Raw genomic sequence first — 14127 nt, forward strand, 5'->3', positions numbered from 1 at the left:
TCAGATCAAGTGATAAAGCCATGGTATCTTCTTTATGAAGACTCAAAAGAGAAATCTTCCCCTTGCTTCTGGGGTGGGCAGCAATTAGAACTGTAGGGATATGATGAGACTGGATAAAATTTCATGCATAATTATTGATATCTTCATTTCTTGCTAGTCCTGGGGTTGTATGTATGCTCTAGTGATACCATATATGGTAACACACAAGATCAACCCTCTTCAAGTGTCTGTTTATTTTTCCTAAAACTGTTCTGCGTCCAGTGAACTCACCTGATCACAGATCTACTCTCATTTTCTAAAACTCAACTGAGTTCAGTGCACTGGCGATACCAGGAGACGTCCCACATTTTCTACTCTGACTTCCACCCCAGCCTGAATTAAAACTTCCCAAGGTTGACTTTAGTTTTAGATTTGCATGGAATGTTCTATTTACCTCTATTGCAGTTTTCAGGACATTATATTGTAATTATCTGCTTCCATCCATCTGCCCCCTACAGACACTAAACAGTTTTAGGGCAATGCCTATATTTTAATCTCTATTTCCCTGGCACAATTACAGTACCTGAGGCAGATTAGGTGTTTATAAAAAAGCCTGTGAATAAAACATACCCGAACACCAGTCCTAAGGAGTGACAGCTCTTTTGAACCAATATGACATAGGTTCTTGAGCTAAGAGGATGCAGGACTTACTATATACCCTTATTGAAGGATACCTGTCTCAGTTCATAATTCTCAGGGCACATTTCTTAGTAGACAAGGAAAAAAAAATCTAAATGTAATGGTGGAAGCATTAGCTCAGTGCATGAAGAGGTAGAATTCTAGAATGTTGAAGAGAGGCCAAAGATTCCATCCTTGATTGCAAGACCCTAATTTTTGCATATGGTGACACTCAAACCTCAGGTCTCTTTGTGGAGGAAGAGCTATACAATCCTCATGTAGATCACCTGTGTGTGCCAAATGGTGTGAACAGAGTAGGAAAGATTATTGCTCTTACAACAAGAGCCACAAGCCTCCAGAGGCAAAAAGTATGATACAAATAAAACATGTGTCTCCCAGGAGCAACAGTTGAGACACGAGACCAGCCACCTAAATAGGCCACTGACAGTTATAATCAGCCCTCTCAAACTGCATTCACAAAACTGCATTTGCATCCTATCAATGTCAGCTAAAGTGCAGTAGAGAATTGGCAATTACTTGAAAGTTCTCCAATGGCAATTCTGTACAAATACTAGGTTAAGCAGGAAAATGAGCAATTTTTGTCTCTCTAGGTCAAATATGTATACAGCATCAGAGTCAGGAAACAAAACACACAGAGACAAAGAGAACAGAGTACAACTGGAGGACGGATACAGAGTGAAAGAGTAAAGTCTTCAAGAAGGATGCCATGGTTGCCGGTGACCCCTGTGATGGCCTATATGCTTGTCTGCCTCCAGGGCTTGCCCTGGGCAGAGCCTGTTTGGCCACCTCTTTGGCAGGTATCTGTCCATTTGGGCAAACTGGTGCTGGTGGCAGAGTCCAGAGCACAAGTGGTGGGTGCATAAGACTGTAAAGTGCCCGGGATGATGCTGGAAGTGGTCTGGACGGCTCCAAAAAGCAGCAGCAAGGTGGACTGTATTGTGCAACAGGCCATGGGTCTGGTGACTGCGGGACGATGGTGCAGGTGCGTTCCCTGGGGAGCGCATACGCGTAGCTGTAGGGGTTCCGGAAAGTGTTTTCCTGGCTTCGGCCTGTGTTGCTGGCCTTTGGCACTAGCCGGCCGAGGTCTTCATGATGGCCAGCAAAAGCATCAGGCACCTCCTTCGAGCCGGAGTCGAACCAGCGACCTAAGGATGTCCACATGTGTCTAGTCTACAGTCCTCCGCTCTACCAGCTGAGCTATCGAAGGGCGCACGACGCAGGGGCTGAGTCATTGCTCTTTCTGGAAATGACGGGGCCAAGACACCCGCCCGTCCCAGGTGCACGTTGCCTCGGATTGGTCGGGAGCTCCCTTTGAAGAGAGCCAAACACACGCTGCGACCGGACGGTAGCCAGGCACCCCGGGGCGGCGATTTTCAAGACCGCTGGGCCGGGCTCTCACCTGTTGCCTCATTTCTCCTCCCCGAGGTCTTTTCTTCAGTGGGGAGGGGAGTACGGCCGACCGTCGCGGGGCCAGAAATCCGATAAGAGAGGGCGGGGAAGGGGGCGTTGGCGAAAGGGATGCGTGAGTTCGGGTGGGGCAGGGCTTGCGGAGGAAAGGAAAGGGGAACCCACCCCAGTGGGCCCCGCGTAGGTGGCCGCGAACCGCTGGACCTCAGGCTCAGGTGGAGGCCCCTCGGGGAACTCCCCCTCTCAGCGCCCTCGCCCCTGCCCCACCCTGGGTTCCGACGTGCCCGCACCCACCCCATCCCCACCCCACCACGCACCCGGCCCGGCTGCCCCCCAGGACCTCGGCTCACTTTCGGCGCGGGGACCCTTACTGGGAAGCGGTGGGAAAAGGCTCTGGGGCTGGGCGGGGAGACCACGCCCACAGCCCCGGGAGTCGCCGCCAGCCTGGCTCCCCTCCTCTCGGAGCTCCCCTCCTTGGCTCCCCTCTCTGCCCACCGACCCGGATTCCTTTGGCAGAGGCGGCTGCTCCCTGAAGTAGCTCACCGTTCTGTGGGCTTCCCGGAGGCTCACCGAAGACAAGAGGGGCAGAGATCACCGGTGAGATCCCGGGTGGACTCCTTTGCCCTGGCTCCGCGTCTTTCACAGACATTTCAGATCCCACCTGGTGTGAGCTCGCCTTTCCCAGAACACCTACCTCACCCATCCAGCGAAGGTGCCCCAGAGGCACGGCAACCCTACCCAGTGCCCTTGCCTGGAGCGAGTGTGTGGTCACTGCCTGAATGGGCGAGTCTGTGTGCGCCTGTGAGGACAGGGGGAGGGGCAGCTCCTCCTGTGAGGTACCAGGCAGGAAGGGTCAGCCTGGAAGAGGGGGGCTCACCCTCCAGTGTGCTACTCACCAGAGACCACTGCCCCCCTGGCCACACTCTCCGACTAGCTATTTATTTCCCCAAAGCTAGGTTCCCAAGGATTGAGCACCTCCACATGGCATCCAGGGGTATCCAAGAAGGCCTAAATTTCTATCTTTGTTCCCCTTCCACTGGTCTCTGCAGACGGCGACATTCAAGGCTGGCGATTCTCCGTGGCTGCAGAACAATGGGCTCCTCCTGAAGTCACTTGTGGGCCCCCAATGACACGGCCTCCTGGACCAGTGCAGACTCCACCGACTCAGGCTTAATTGGAGTTAGCAGTGGGACAGTGGGATTGCATGCTGAGACTGCAGGGGGATGGAGGGATGGGGAGCAGCTTGTCAAGAAAGGAAGACGTGTGGGGATACACACAGTCCACAGTTTGAGAGTCAGAGCCAGAACTGAAAAAGGCACTCGTGGACTCAGGGGTCAGGGGAGGGCAGGGCTTCAGAGAGCCACACTCCAATCACAGTTCCGCTGCAAGTCCTCTCTGTGATGCATCCCAACTGCCCATCAAGCCTCTGCACTGTCCTTCCACATGAGGGAAGAGTGCAAGGGCCACTGCCTGGTACTCTTCTCTGCGCCCAAACTCCCCATCCCACCGTCACTAGCCCCACACCCCCGTCACCTGGCTCTACCCCTTGGTAAAGCCCTGATCTTTTCTACTTCATGGAAGCTTAACCCATTTCTTCCCAGGTGCTTTCTGACTGGACCACCCCCATCTGCTTCTTGGGGGTGGATAAGGTGGCAAGGGGAGGTGCTGCCCATTTCGCCTTAGGTGGTCAGTGCCCAATTTAGCAAGCTGGTTGGAATCCGCAGACCAGTGGCCTGTATGAGGAGGTAAATGTGTGACAGAGGCTACCTACGCTATCAGCCCCATCCCCCACTCCCTCTACAATTCTGCTCCCTGCCTTCAGCCCCTAGGGCCCTCATTCTCAGGGCTCTCTCTGAGTTCGGTCTATGTCTGCCCTTTTGCTTTCAAACTCCCCTTCTCTCACCCTGTTTCTCTCTCTCTCTCTTTCTATCTCTCTCCATCAGAAGTAGCAGGGGAATCTGTGCAAGGTGTGTTTACCACCATGGTACCGAGGGTGAGCAGTCACTGCTCTTTTGAAGGAACTAAAACCCACCTGCAGCAAGAACTGATGTGAAGGCATGTGCAAGTTAAGTTTACGAGGGGCCACAGCCCTGTCCTCACACTGACAGCAAACCTGAGCGGGTCACTGAAGTTCTCATGGTGACCCTCAAGGTCGACTGAGTGCCCCGCTGTCTTTTGCTCCTGCCAATGTCAGCCTCCCTCAGTAGAGGAGTACAGCTGGCATTGGCTTGGAAAAGGTCAGGGTAGCAGGTCTGTCCCACAGCTGGATAAAGTAGAGTGGGAAGACAGTTTCCCGTTTCTGTAGGTCTCTCTATTTATAAGCCACTTGAGTGACTAGGAAGGAGACAGAGAGTGGGAAAGAGAGACCCGCAAGTAAGGGCACACAGACAGGCAGAGAGATAGAGACAGAGTCTGAGGTTGGGCTAGACAGAAGTGAGACAGTAACCATCCTAGGAGGAAGCTGAGAAGGGGACTGAGACAGAGATTGAGGGGGTGGGTTTTCTAGAAGGATGCCATGGTTGTCCAAGACCGCTGTGATGGTCTGTGTGCTTATCAGTCTCCAGGGCTTGCCCTGGGCAGGGCCTGTTTGGCCACCTGTTTGTTTGGGAGGGATTTGTCTGTTTAGCAAAAACGGTTGGCGGATCCCAGAGCTGGAGCACGGGGTGCACAAAAGGGGAAAGGGCATGAGATGAGGGGGCTGGCCAGGGCTGCTTGATAAGGCACGAGTAACAAGCAGGCCATGGTTTTTGTGCTGTAGGCCATGGGTCTGGTGACTGCGGGAAGATGGTGCAGGTGCGTTCCCTGGGGAGCGCATACGCGTAGCTGTAGGGGTTCCGGAAAGTGTTTTCCTGGCTTCGGCCTGTGTTGCTGGCCTTTGGCACTAGCCGGCCGAGGTCTTCATGATGGCCAGCAAAAGCATGAGGCACCTCCTTCGAGCCGGAGTCGAACCAGCGACCTAAGGATGTCCACATGTGTCTAGTCTACAGTCCTCCGCTCTACCAGCTGAGCTATCGAAGGGCGCACGACGCAGGGGCTGAGTCATTGCTCTTTCTGGAAATGACGGGGCCAAGACACCCGCCCGTCCCAGGTGCACGTTGCCTCGGATTGGTCGGGAGCTCCCTTTGAAGAGAGCCAAACACACGCTGCGACCGGACGGTAGCCAGGCACCCCGGGGCGGCGATTTTCAAGACCGCTGGGCCGGGCTCTCACCTGTTGCCTCATTTCTCCTCCCCGAGGTCTTTTCTTCAGTGGGGAGGGGAGTACGGCCGACCGTCGCGGGGCCAGAAATCCGATAAGAGAGGGCGGGGAAGGGGGCGTTGGCGAAAGGGATGCGTGAGTTCGGGTGGGGCAGGGCTTGCGGAGGAAAGGAAAGGGGAACCCACCCCAGTGGGCCCCGCGTAAGTGGCCGCGAACCGCTGGACCTCAGGCTCAGGTGGAGGCCCCTCGGGGAACGCCCCCTCTCAGCGCCCTCGCCCCTGCCCCACCCTGGGTTCCGACGTGCCCGCACCCACCCCATCCCCACCCCACCCACCCACGCACCACGCACCCGGCCCGGCTGCCCCGCAGGACCTCGGCTCACTTTCGGCGCGGGGACCCTTACTGGGAAGCGGTGGGGAAAGGCTCTGGGGCTGGGCGGGGAGACCACGCCCACAGCCCCGGGAGTCGCCGCCAGCCTGGCTCCCCTCCTCTCGGAGCTCCCCTCCTTGGCTCCATACTCAAAGTCCTAGATCGAGAAGCCCCCAGAAAACTTGAAGTTTCTTTTCATCATTCTTTTAAGGACACGGGCTACCTCCGTTTCTTCACCCCCTCCCTGAAATGAAGTTTCTCGAGCAGCAAGAGCAGTCTCAGGGGGTCGCTACTGCAACGCTGAGATGCCAACATGGAGATCTGGACGACCCCTAAAGTCCTAAAACCGTCAAATTCGAAAGGAATGAGCATCTGCTCTCTCTCTCTCGCTCTCGCTCTCGCTCTCTCTCTGAGAGCAGAAAGGAGACATCTCCAAGTGTTTTAGGAATAGAGTGTAAAACCATATAAAGGCTTCACCTTCTCTGAAGAAATAATGTAGCAAGCTGCAAGTGTGAATGAACTCTTTGATATCTCATCTGGTAAAAGGAAGGACTGTAGAGTTCCACTGGCCTCTTTAGGTTTTTGGTCAGATTCCAGTTCTAAGTAGGTGTTCACTCATTTGCAAATGCCCTAAATCTCCATTGATAAGTCATGCTCCCTCGTGGGTAGGATTTTGTGGCCTTAATGAGCTTGAATCTTCCTTTATCTTCCTAAGAAATTTGTAGCAAGACTGAGAGGAAGCCAACAGGAATAAAACATAGTCGGCACCTGCAAAAGGCCCACAGCCTTCTACTGTGCTACAAATTTCATTCACTCGGTAAAATACTTCCCTTGTAAGCCCTGGGTGGGGGATGAGCAATCCACAGCCTATAGGGGAAAAGTAAGCTTTCTCGATGAGCCCTGCTCTCTCCAAACCCTTCCTCCACTTGCTCTTAAGGTTAGGACTTCAGAACACAAATCTAAGCAATAGGGCTGAGATGTAAAGAAAGGTAGTTACTATCAGAAAAAAAAAGGCAGAGTAGCCCTCCACCCGTGGTAGCGTGGCCGAGCGGTCTAAGGCGCTGGATTAAGGCTCCAGTCTCTTCGGGGGCGTGGGTTCGAATCCCACCGCTGCCAAGCGGAACTTTTGCCAGTTGAGGAACTGAGGTCAAAAGATGACGAATAACCACTCCAATGCCTTGATAGGGTAGCGCTGGATTGGGTGTCGGGTGAGTGGATGAGTACACGAGGATGGAGGCTGAGCTTTTCAGATCAAACCGTTCAAGTGCAGAGGGCACCTGTTTTCTGGCCAGGTAGCACTCCGGAAAGCCTTGCCATTTGGCAGTGTTCTGATATAAATCTTCAAAGACCAAGTTCACCAGGAGGTTAGGGGCGAACAGAGCAGCACTCAAGTTCCCTGCTGACAAATTCTGCCTGTCTCAATGCACCCCTCAAAGCCATGGCCAGGGCCCCGGAAGGAACATCCTCTCGAGGCCTTCCTCCAAGCCCAGTGACACAACGTGCTCATTTTTCCGAGAAAGACGTCTTAGTGAGAAGTGACAGAGAAAGTCCCCCAGCTGCGCAGACGCCAGACTGGGGCTTCCAATCCCTGCAGCTACCCTCTCTCATCAGGCAGATTTCATAGTCACAGAATATTCTGCCCCTGTTTACAAGTCGCCTTTATTTGCTAGCTGACGCCATTTTTCAAGAGCATTCAGGTTCCGTCCAGTTTTTAGACCCGGCACGTCATGTCCAAAAGAATCACTATATCCCTAGAGCGGTAGTTCTTAACTCTGTCTGTTCATGAGAAGCACGTGTGGAATTTTAAAAAATTCTCACATGGAGGCTGAGCTCTAGACCAATGACACCATAATCTCCAGGGGTGGAATCCAAGCCTCGGTATTTTATAGTTTCCCAAGTGCAGCCAGCAGAGAAAATCAGTGCCTCAGGAGATTTCAACAGGCCGTTCTATTCCTTTTAAGGACATCTCACTTGTCCTGCCGGTCACGTCAGACCGGCTGGAGCCAGCGACTGTTTCTGGGGACACCTGCTGTGACACAGCCAAGAAAGGTCCTCCCCGGGTTCAATGCCTGGGTGGCAGTTGCCAAATGCCGCTTGGCTACCATTACCAGACCACAAACCACAGCACGTGGATTGCAAAGGACCACAGATTACAATGAGAAGCCACGGATAAGAATGGCTCTTCCCTGGTCCCTCTAGCTTCCTCTATTTGTCCTTCAGTCTTGTATTTTTATGCATCTCAAGATGAACGAGGGCTTCTCACTCCCTCATCTCCTCCCGCACACCTGGGGTGAGCTCTGGATTGAACGCCTTAGTTCTAGGAGCAAATACATCTCTAAATGACAGCTGAGAATGGGCTTTCCAGTACATGATTGCATGGATCTTAAATGGCTCATTTAATCCTCGGAGGCTAACTATCAATATATTCTAAAGTATTCACTTTTCCATGGCCTTTTACACAGTTTGTAGAAGAGGTGGGACAGAGAAGCCTCTCCCAATGTCACTGCGCTCTTCCCAAAGCTTCAGCCCAGGAATCTCGGAGACCGTCGGAGGCCGGGAAGCTTGGGGGAGAGGCTGGAGCCACTCTCAGAGGGATCTGCACCGACACTTGAGAGATTTTCTAGGTTAGGAGAGACTAGAGGTCATAGTGGGTATTGTGCAGGATAAATCCAAGGTGGGGGGGTGGGGGGTGGAGAGGGGCGTTGTAGCTGGGGCTGCCTCCAGACTCAGACGCGAAGGCTGCATTTTCACAGATTCTGTTCCTCTCTGGTGGGGGGAGGGGGTGCGGCGGGCGGAGCCCCGGGGCTTTATCTTAGAGTGTGATTGCCTGGGGAGGGTGAGTTGCAATTTTAGGGACAAGTATCTGTTACTTCTTCCTTCTGCCAGTTTTGTTGATTGCGGATCAACAAATGAAGGTCTCTCTTAGAAGAATACAATAAGAAGCTGTAACTCAGGAGTTAGTGCACCAGGCAGGGGCTAAAAGGTGAAATCCAGTCTCCTCCCCACCTAGTTGAACACTTCAACAAGTTGAATCCACAATATATAAAATAACAATATATCTGAATCCAGTGGTATTTATCCCAGAAAAGCAAAGCTGGTTAATATTCAAAATCAATCAATGTAATTTATTATTTCAACAGACTAAAAAGAAAAATCATATGATCTTACTAAAAAATGCAGACAAAGCATTTGACAAAGTCCACTTTCATTCCTGACACAAACTCTCAGCAAATTAGGAAAAGAAGGAAACTTCCTCAACCTGATAAACGGAAACTATGAAGAACTTCACACTTAAATGATACAAGACTGAATGTTTTCCCTGTAAGATGGGGAGGAAATGTAGACATCTGCTTTCATCACTTTGTTCAACATTGTAGTGGGGGTTCTTGCCCAATCAATAATGGAAAAAAATTGAAATAGAAGGCATCCAGGTTTAAACAAACAAGTAAATCTATTTTTTATTCCAAGAAAATGTGAATGGCTATGTAAAAATCCGACAGAATCTACAGAAAGCTATAATAAGTGAATCTAGCAAAGTTGTTGGATACAAGGTAAATATTAAAATTAATTGCATATATTACTGTTTATACTCTATCTACATATGTATAATTGTACCTAGCAATGAACAATCAGAAATTGAAAATTTAAAAAACAATTCAATTTACAACAGAATCATTAAATATGAAATACTTAGGGATAAAATAGGTCCAAGATTTGTACACACAAACACACACACACACACAAATGCTGAGATGGATGAAAGAAAACCTAAATACAAGGAAAATCATGTCACATTTGTGAATGAGAAGACTCAATATTGTTAAGATATAAATTATCCCTAAATTGATTTATAGATTCAGTGTAATTCTAATCAAAATAACAGTAAGATTTGGTTTTTATTTATTTTTTAAGACAAGTTTTTTATTTTAAAGCATATTTATTTTTAGTAATCTCTACACCTAATGTGGGGCTTGAACTCACAACCCCAATATCAAGAGTCACTTGCCTTCCAACTGAGCCAGCCAGGCACCCCTGGCTTTGTTTTGTTTTGGTTTTAGAAATTGACCAGCTGATTCCAAAAATTCACATGGAAATTCAAAGACATAGCATGCCCAAAACAACTTTTAAAAGAACAATAAAGTTGGAGGAAAGTAACTCTGCCATCAAGATGTATACAAACTACTATAATCAAGACTATAGCATTGGTGGGACACCTGGGTGGCTCAGTCACTAAGTGTCTGCCTTCGGCTCAGGTCATGATCCCAGGGTCCTGGGATCAAGCCCCGCGTCAGGCTCCCTGCTTGTCGGGAAACCCCGCTTCTCCCTGTCCTACTCCCCCTGCTTGTTTTCCCTCTCTCACTGTCAAATAAAAAAATCTTAAAAAAAAAAAAAAAACTATAGTATGGCATTAAAATATGAAAAATAGATTTATGGAACAGGAGTACAGAGATAGAACCACACATAATATTATCAATTGATGGCTGACAAAGTTTCAAAGGCAATTCAGTAGAGAAAGGTAGCCATTTTTAATTTATTTTTTATTAAGTTTTTAATTTTAATTCCAGTATAGTTAACATACAGCATTATATTAGTTTCAGGTGTACAATATAGTGATTTAACAATGCTATACATCACTGAGTGTTCATGATAAATGTACTCTTTAGAAAGGTAGTCTTTTCAACAAATAATGTTAAAAAAATAATTTTGATCCTTACTTCACACCACATAAAAAATTAACTCAAAATGGATCATAAACCCAAACCACAAAATATTTAGAATGAAATCTTTGTCACCTTGTATCAGGGAAAGATTTTTTTAGATGCAACACCACAAGCATGATCCATAAAAGAACAATGTGATTAATTGTACTTCATCAAAATTAGAAAACTTGGCCCTTCAAAAGGCACTGTTGAGGTATTGAGAAGACAAGCCACACAGTGGGACATAATAGTTGCACCCTCTGTCTTTAAGGATGATTTTGCCTCTGAGAGGACATTGATAATGTCTGGAAACATTTTTAATTGTCATAACTGGGACAATGTTACTGGTATCCTGTGGGTAAAGACCAATGATGCTACTAAATATCCTACAATACACACGATCCCCAACCCCCACAGTAAAGATTTATCCAGTCCCAAATGTCACTATTATTGAGGTTGACTAGAGTAAGAAGCCACATGGACAATCTTTAACTCTTGCCTCCTTTAGGGCACAGGCCAGTCAGGTTCCAACACCATTTACTAGAATGAGCCCGTAACTCCTTCTTGAAGTCTTGAGGAGGGGACAGTGCCTGGATTCAAATCTGTATGCAGTATGTATTCAAATCTGTATATATGTATCATAATCATGTCCAACGCACCCTTTGGGTACCAAAGACTGTACACATACATGGGGCAGGAAAGGCATTGCCCTCAAAGGCCAGAAAGTGAGAATGTTTCTTAAAGAGCCCTAATTCTGACTTCAAACCCATCCTAGGACTCTTTTTGAGCTAGGTGGGAGTCAGGGTGGTCTTCCTTGCCTGGCTAAGCCTGGTTGTTGAATCACTTCCCTGAGCTGGTGAGCAGCCACCTCCCTCAATGATTAGCTCCCTGATTAACACATCCTTGCTGTCCTGTTGGTGGACCTGGAAGGAGAGACAGAAAGGGGGGGTGGGGGTGGCGTAGTAGTGCGGTCCCCAGAGGCAAGTGGAAGGAGAAATAAGACAGAACACCCTATAGGTGACTCATTAGGGGTCCGAGAGGCAGCACCAGGGACCACAGGGACACTTTGGGCGCTGTGTGCAACTGAATTTTTTACTTCAGCTCTGAGTGGGACTGCCAAATTTTTTCAAGTTAACTCTTAGGAGCAAATGATGAGACAAAGGCTCACTTCACTCCCTGCTCCCTTCTATGCACACCCTTACCGTTTACTGCACTTTCAAAGTTATGTCAAGATTCCAAAACTCTCTCTCCTCTTTAGAGTGCCCCAGGTTAAATGCCATCCCTTTGGCAAGCAAGGCCTTATTCTCTCCCTTCCGAACAGAAGGGGGATCGAGGATCCGGAGGAGTGTGTCTTTTACGGATCTGCTTGACTTACGAGGGGCCTGTCGGTAAACTGAGTCATTCATTCACTAGTCACATTCCGTCTGTCTAGAGCCGCGTACTCAGAAAATTCAGATAATTGGATTTTGAGATTTGGTCAAAACCCGCAGGAACCTACACTTTTATTTGAAGTGAAGATGAAGGCTGTGACTACTTATGAATAGAAACAAAACCCTGGCAGCGGTGGGATTCGAACCCACGCCCCCGAAGAGACTGGAGCCTAAATCCAGCGCCTTAGACCGCTCGGCCACGCTACCAAACCCGCGGGGGAGTTTTGTCTACACTTCCTAGTTAAATCTTTCTGCTCTTTTTTTTCAGCGTTGTTTTCTGAACCTCCAACTGAGACCAAGACTGTAGATATTGCCAAAGGACCCTAAGGAAGAAATTCTTCCTCCCCCTCCCACCCCCCACCCCGGGTCTCCAACCTGCATCCGCCCAGCCGGAACAGCTCTTCTCACTCCAGAAGCTGAAGGGAAAGATCTTTAAAAACAAACTATCCGCTCCGGAAGCGAAGCTCTTGGGATCTAGAACGTAGGAGCACTCCGAAGACAGGGGGTCGCGTCAGCTTCCTCCTGGCGCCCAGTAAGCGCTCAAAAAGTATTTATTGAATGGAGGAATGAATTCCTTTGGACTCCAGATCGCTTTGGGGTGTGTGTGTGGGGGGGGGAGTGCTGGTGGTGTAAAGAAGACCAAAGCTGCAGTCTGCTCAATTTTGAGTTTGATGCTTTTCAGTTCTGAAGCCAGAGAAGAAGTCCTGGAGCCTCCAGGAAGCGTAGGACGTGAGTTAAAAGGACCGAGAAAAAAGCTTGACTCCTAGTCCCCTTTTGCTCCTTGAGACCCACCTGCAGATAGGCGGTGCCAGTCTATGCCCGCTCGCTAGTCTTGGCGGAGCAGAGTCTACAGAGGCTTCCTCCCCCAATTCTGCTTGCCGGAAGAGAAGAAGCCTGTCTCAGGGTGGGTGGATTCCTGCGGCTGGGAAGCTTTTCAGTACCTTTCTTTAGAACCTATAACTCTTCGTTTCCCAGAGAGGTCCCCTTTCCCCTGCGCAGCTGTAGCCCCGTGGCGGCTGTTATTACTGGCGACTGGGGAAGGAGTTGGCTGGAGACACCCTTACCTAGGGACAGAGCCCAGATTCTGAGCCCACACTGGGGCTCCTAGCACACAGGATTCCTGAGAACTCAGCGTGCTCCAGCTCCTCACCCTCCCCAGAAGCCCAAGCCTGCAGGCCCCGGGTGAGGAGCATACGAACAAGGCCAGAATGGAGGAGAAAAATAGATTCTCACCTCCTCTCCTCTTGATACAGGGGAGAGTAGCCACACCTCAGTTCTCCATACTTTAGCGTTTCTGTCTTAGGGCCCACCAAACTTGGGATTTCCATGCACCTTGTATGAAAAGAATTCTTGCTCTTTTTGATTGCAACCAAGTGGAGATTACAGAACGCCAATATACTGATGTGTCTCTTTTGCTAGTGTGAGACAGTAGCAGAGAAATTAATTCACAGTTACTGCCTAGACTTCAGAGAAAAACAGGTGCCTTTCTCAGCCAAAGGCTGGGGGATGTGGTTGGAGGATGTTTCAGCCAATCTGAAGGCAGAAATTGTGGCTCCCTGATGACATCCAATCACATTTGGATAAAATTATTTATTTGATAAAATTAAAGATATTTGGGGACAAATTTACACAAAGAGCTTTAAACAGGGAGGTTGTATATGTTTATGCTTTATATTTCCCTCTCTCTTACAAATATCCAGTCTCGGGCAGAGAAGAAGCACCCAGACCTGGCTTACTTTCTTAAAAATAGACAATAGTCATTGTCTATCTTAATCAATTATGCTTCCCAAGAGAAGGGAAAAATAATCCCATGATGGTGTTGGGAGGTTCTCAGGACACATGAAAGGGATTTTCCCCCAGATCTTCCTGTGTCCCTCCCTCCCTCCTCAAATATACAGAAGTCCTAATACCTCAAAATGTGAACTTATTTGCAAATAGGGTCTTTACAGAGGTAACCAAGTTCAAATGAGGTCTTTAGTGTGGGCTCTAATCCAATATGACTTGTGTCCTTAAAAAAGGATAATTTGGGGCATAGAGACAGAGATCTCTTTCTCAAACCCCATAAATTTCAACATAAAAGTGAAGGGAGAGGGATGGGAGAGCAGTGCTAACTCTGAGATGTTCTGTGGACTCTCAGAAAAAGAACTGCGATGCATTTTGAAGGGTATAGGTGTAGGCATATTGGGACCGAGGTTCCCTACTGGTGTGGAGACAAATAACTAAAGAGAGGTGGGCAGGGTTTAAAGCATAGAGCAGTGGTTCTCAAACTTTAGTGTGCACCCCAATCACCTGAGGGCTTGTTAAAGATGTTGCTGGACTCAACCTCTGGAATCTCTGATTTAGTA

The 14127-nt window shown here is 49.0% G+C and overlaps 4 non-coding genes across 4 annotated transcripts; 1 reads left to right on the forward strand and 3 right to left on the reverse strand.

Annotated features, from left to right (window-relative positions):
• Positions 1 to 1795: 1795 nt before the first annotated feature.
• On the reverse strand, positions 1796 to 1885 carry TRNAY-GUA (transfer RNA tyrosine (anticodon GUA)). The gene is given in 2 exon segments: positions 1796 to 1831; positions 1849 to 1885. It is a non-coding gene; the product is annotated as a tRNA-Tyr (tRNA).
• A 3128-nt stretch (positions 1886 to 5013) lies between these two features.
• On the reverse strand, positions 5014 to 5103 carry TRNAY-GUA (transfer RNA tyrosine (anticodon GUA)). Its single transcript is given in 2 exon segments — positions 5014 to 5049; positions 5067 to 5103. It is a non-coding gene; the product is annotated as a tRNA-Tyr (tRNA).
• Positions 5104 to 6686: 1583 nt separating this feature from the next.
• TRNAL-AAG (transfer RNA leucine (anticodon AAG)) lies at positions 6687 to 6768 on the forward strand. The gene has a single exon. It is a non-coding gene; the product is annotated as a tRNA-Leu (tRNA).
• Positions 6769 to 11907: 5139 nt separating this feature from the next.
• Positions 11908 to 11989, reverse strand: TRNAL-UAG (transfer RNA leucine (anticodon UAG)). The gene has a single exon. It is a non-coding gene; the product is annotated as a tRNA-Leu (tRNA).
• Between the last annotated feature and the right edge of the window lie 2138 nt (positions 11990 to 14127).

Source organism: Mirounga angustirostris, unplaced genomic scaffold (genome assembly GCF_029215605.1).
Source record: "Mirounga angustirostris isolate CCGP_5_RB_7025 unplaced genomic scaffold, mMirAng1.0.hap1 SCAF_9, whole genome shotgun sequence".
NCBI classification, from domain to species: domain Eukaryota; kingdom Metazoa; phylum Chordata; class Mammalia; order Carnivora; family Phocidae; genus Mirounga; species Mirounga angustirostris.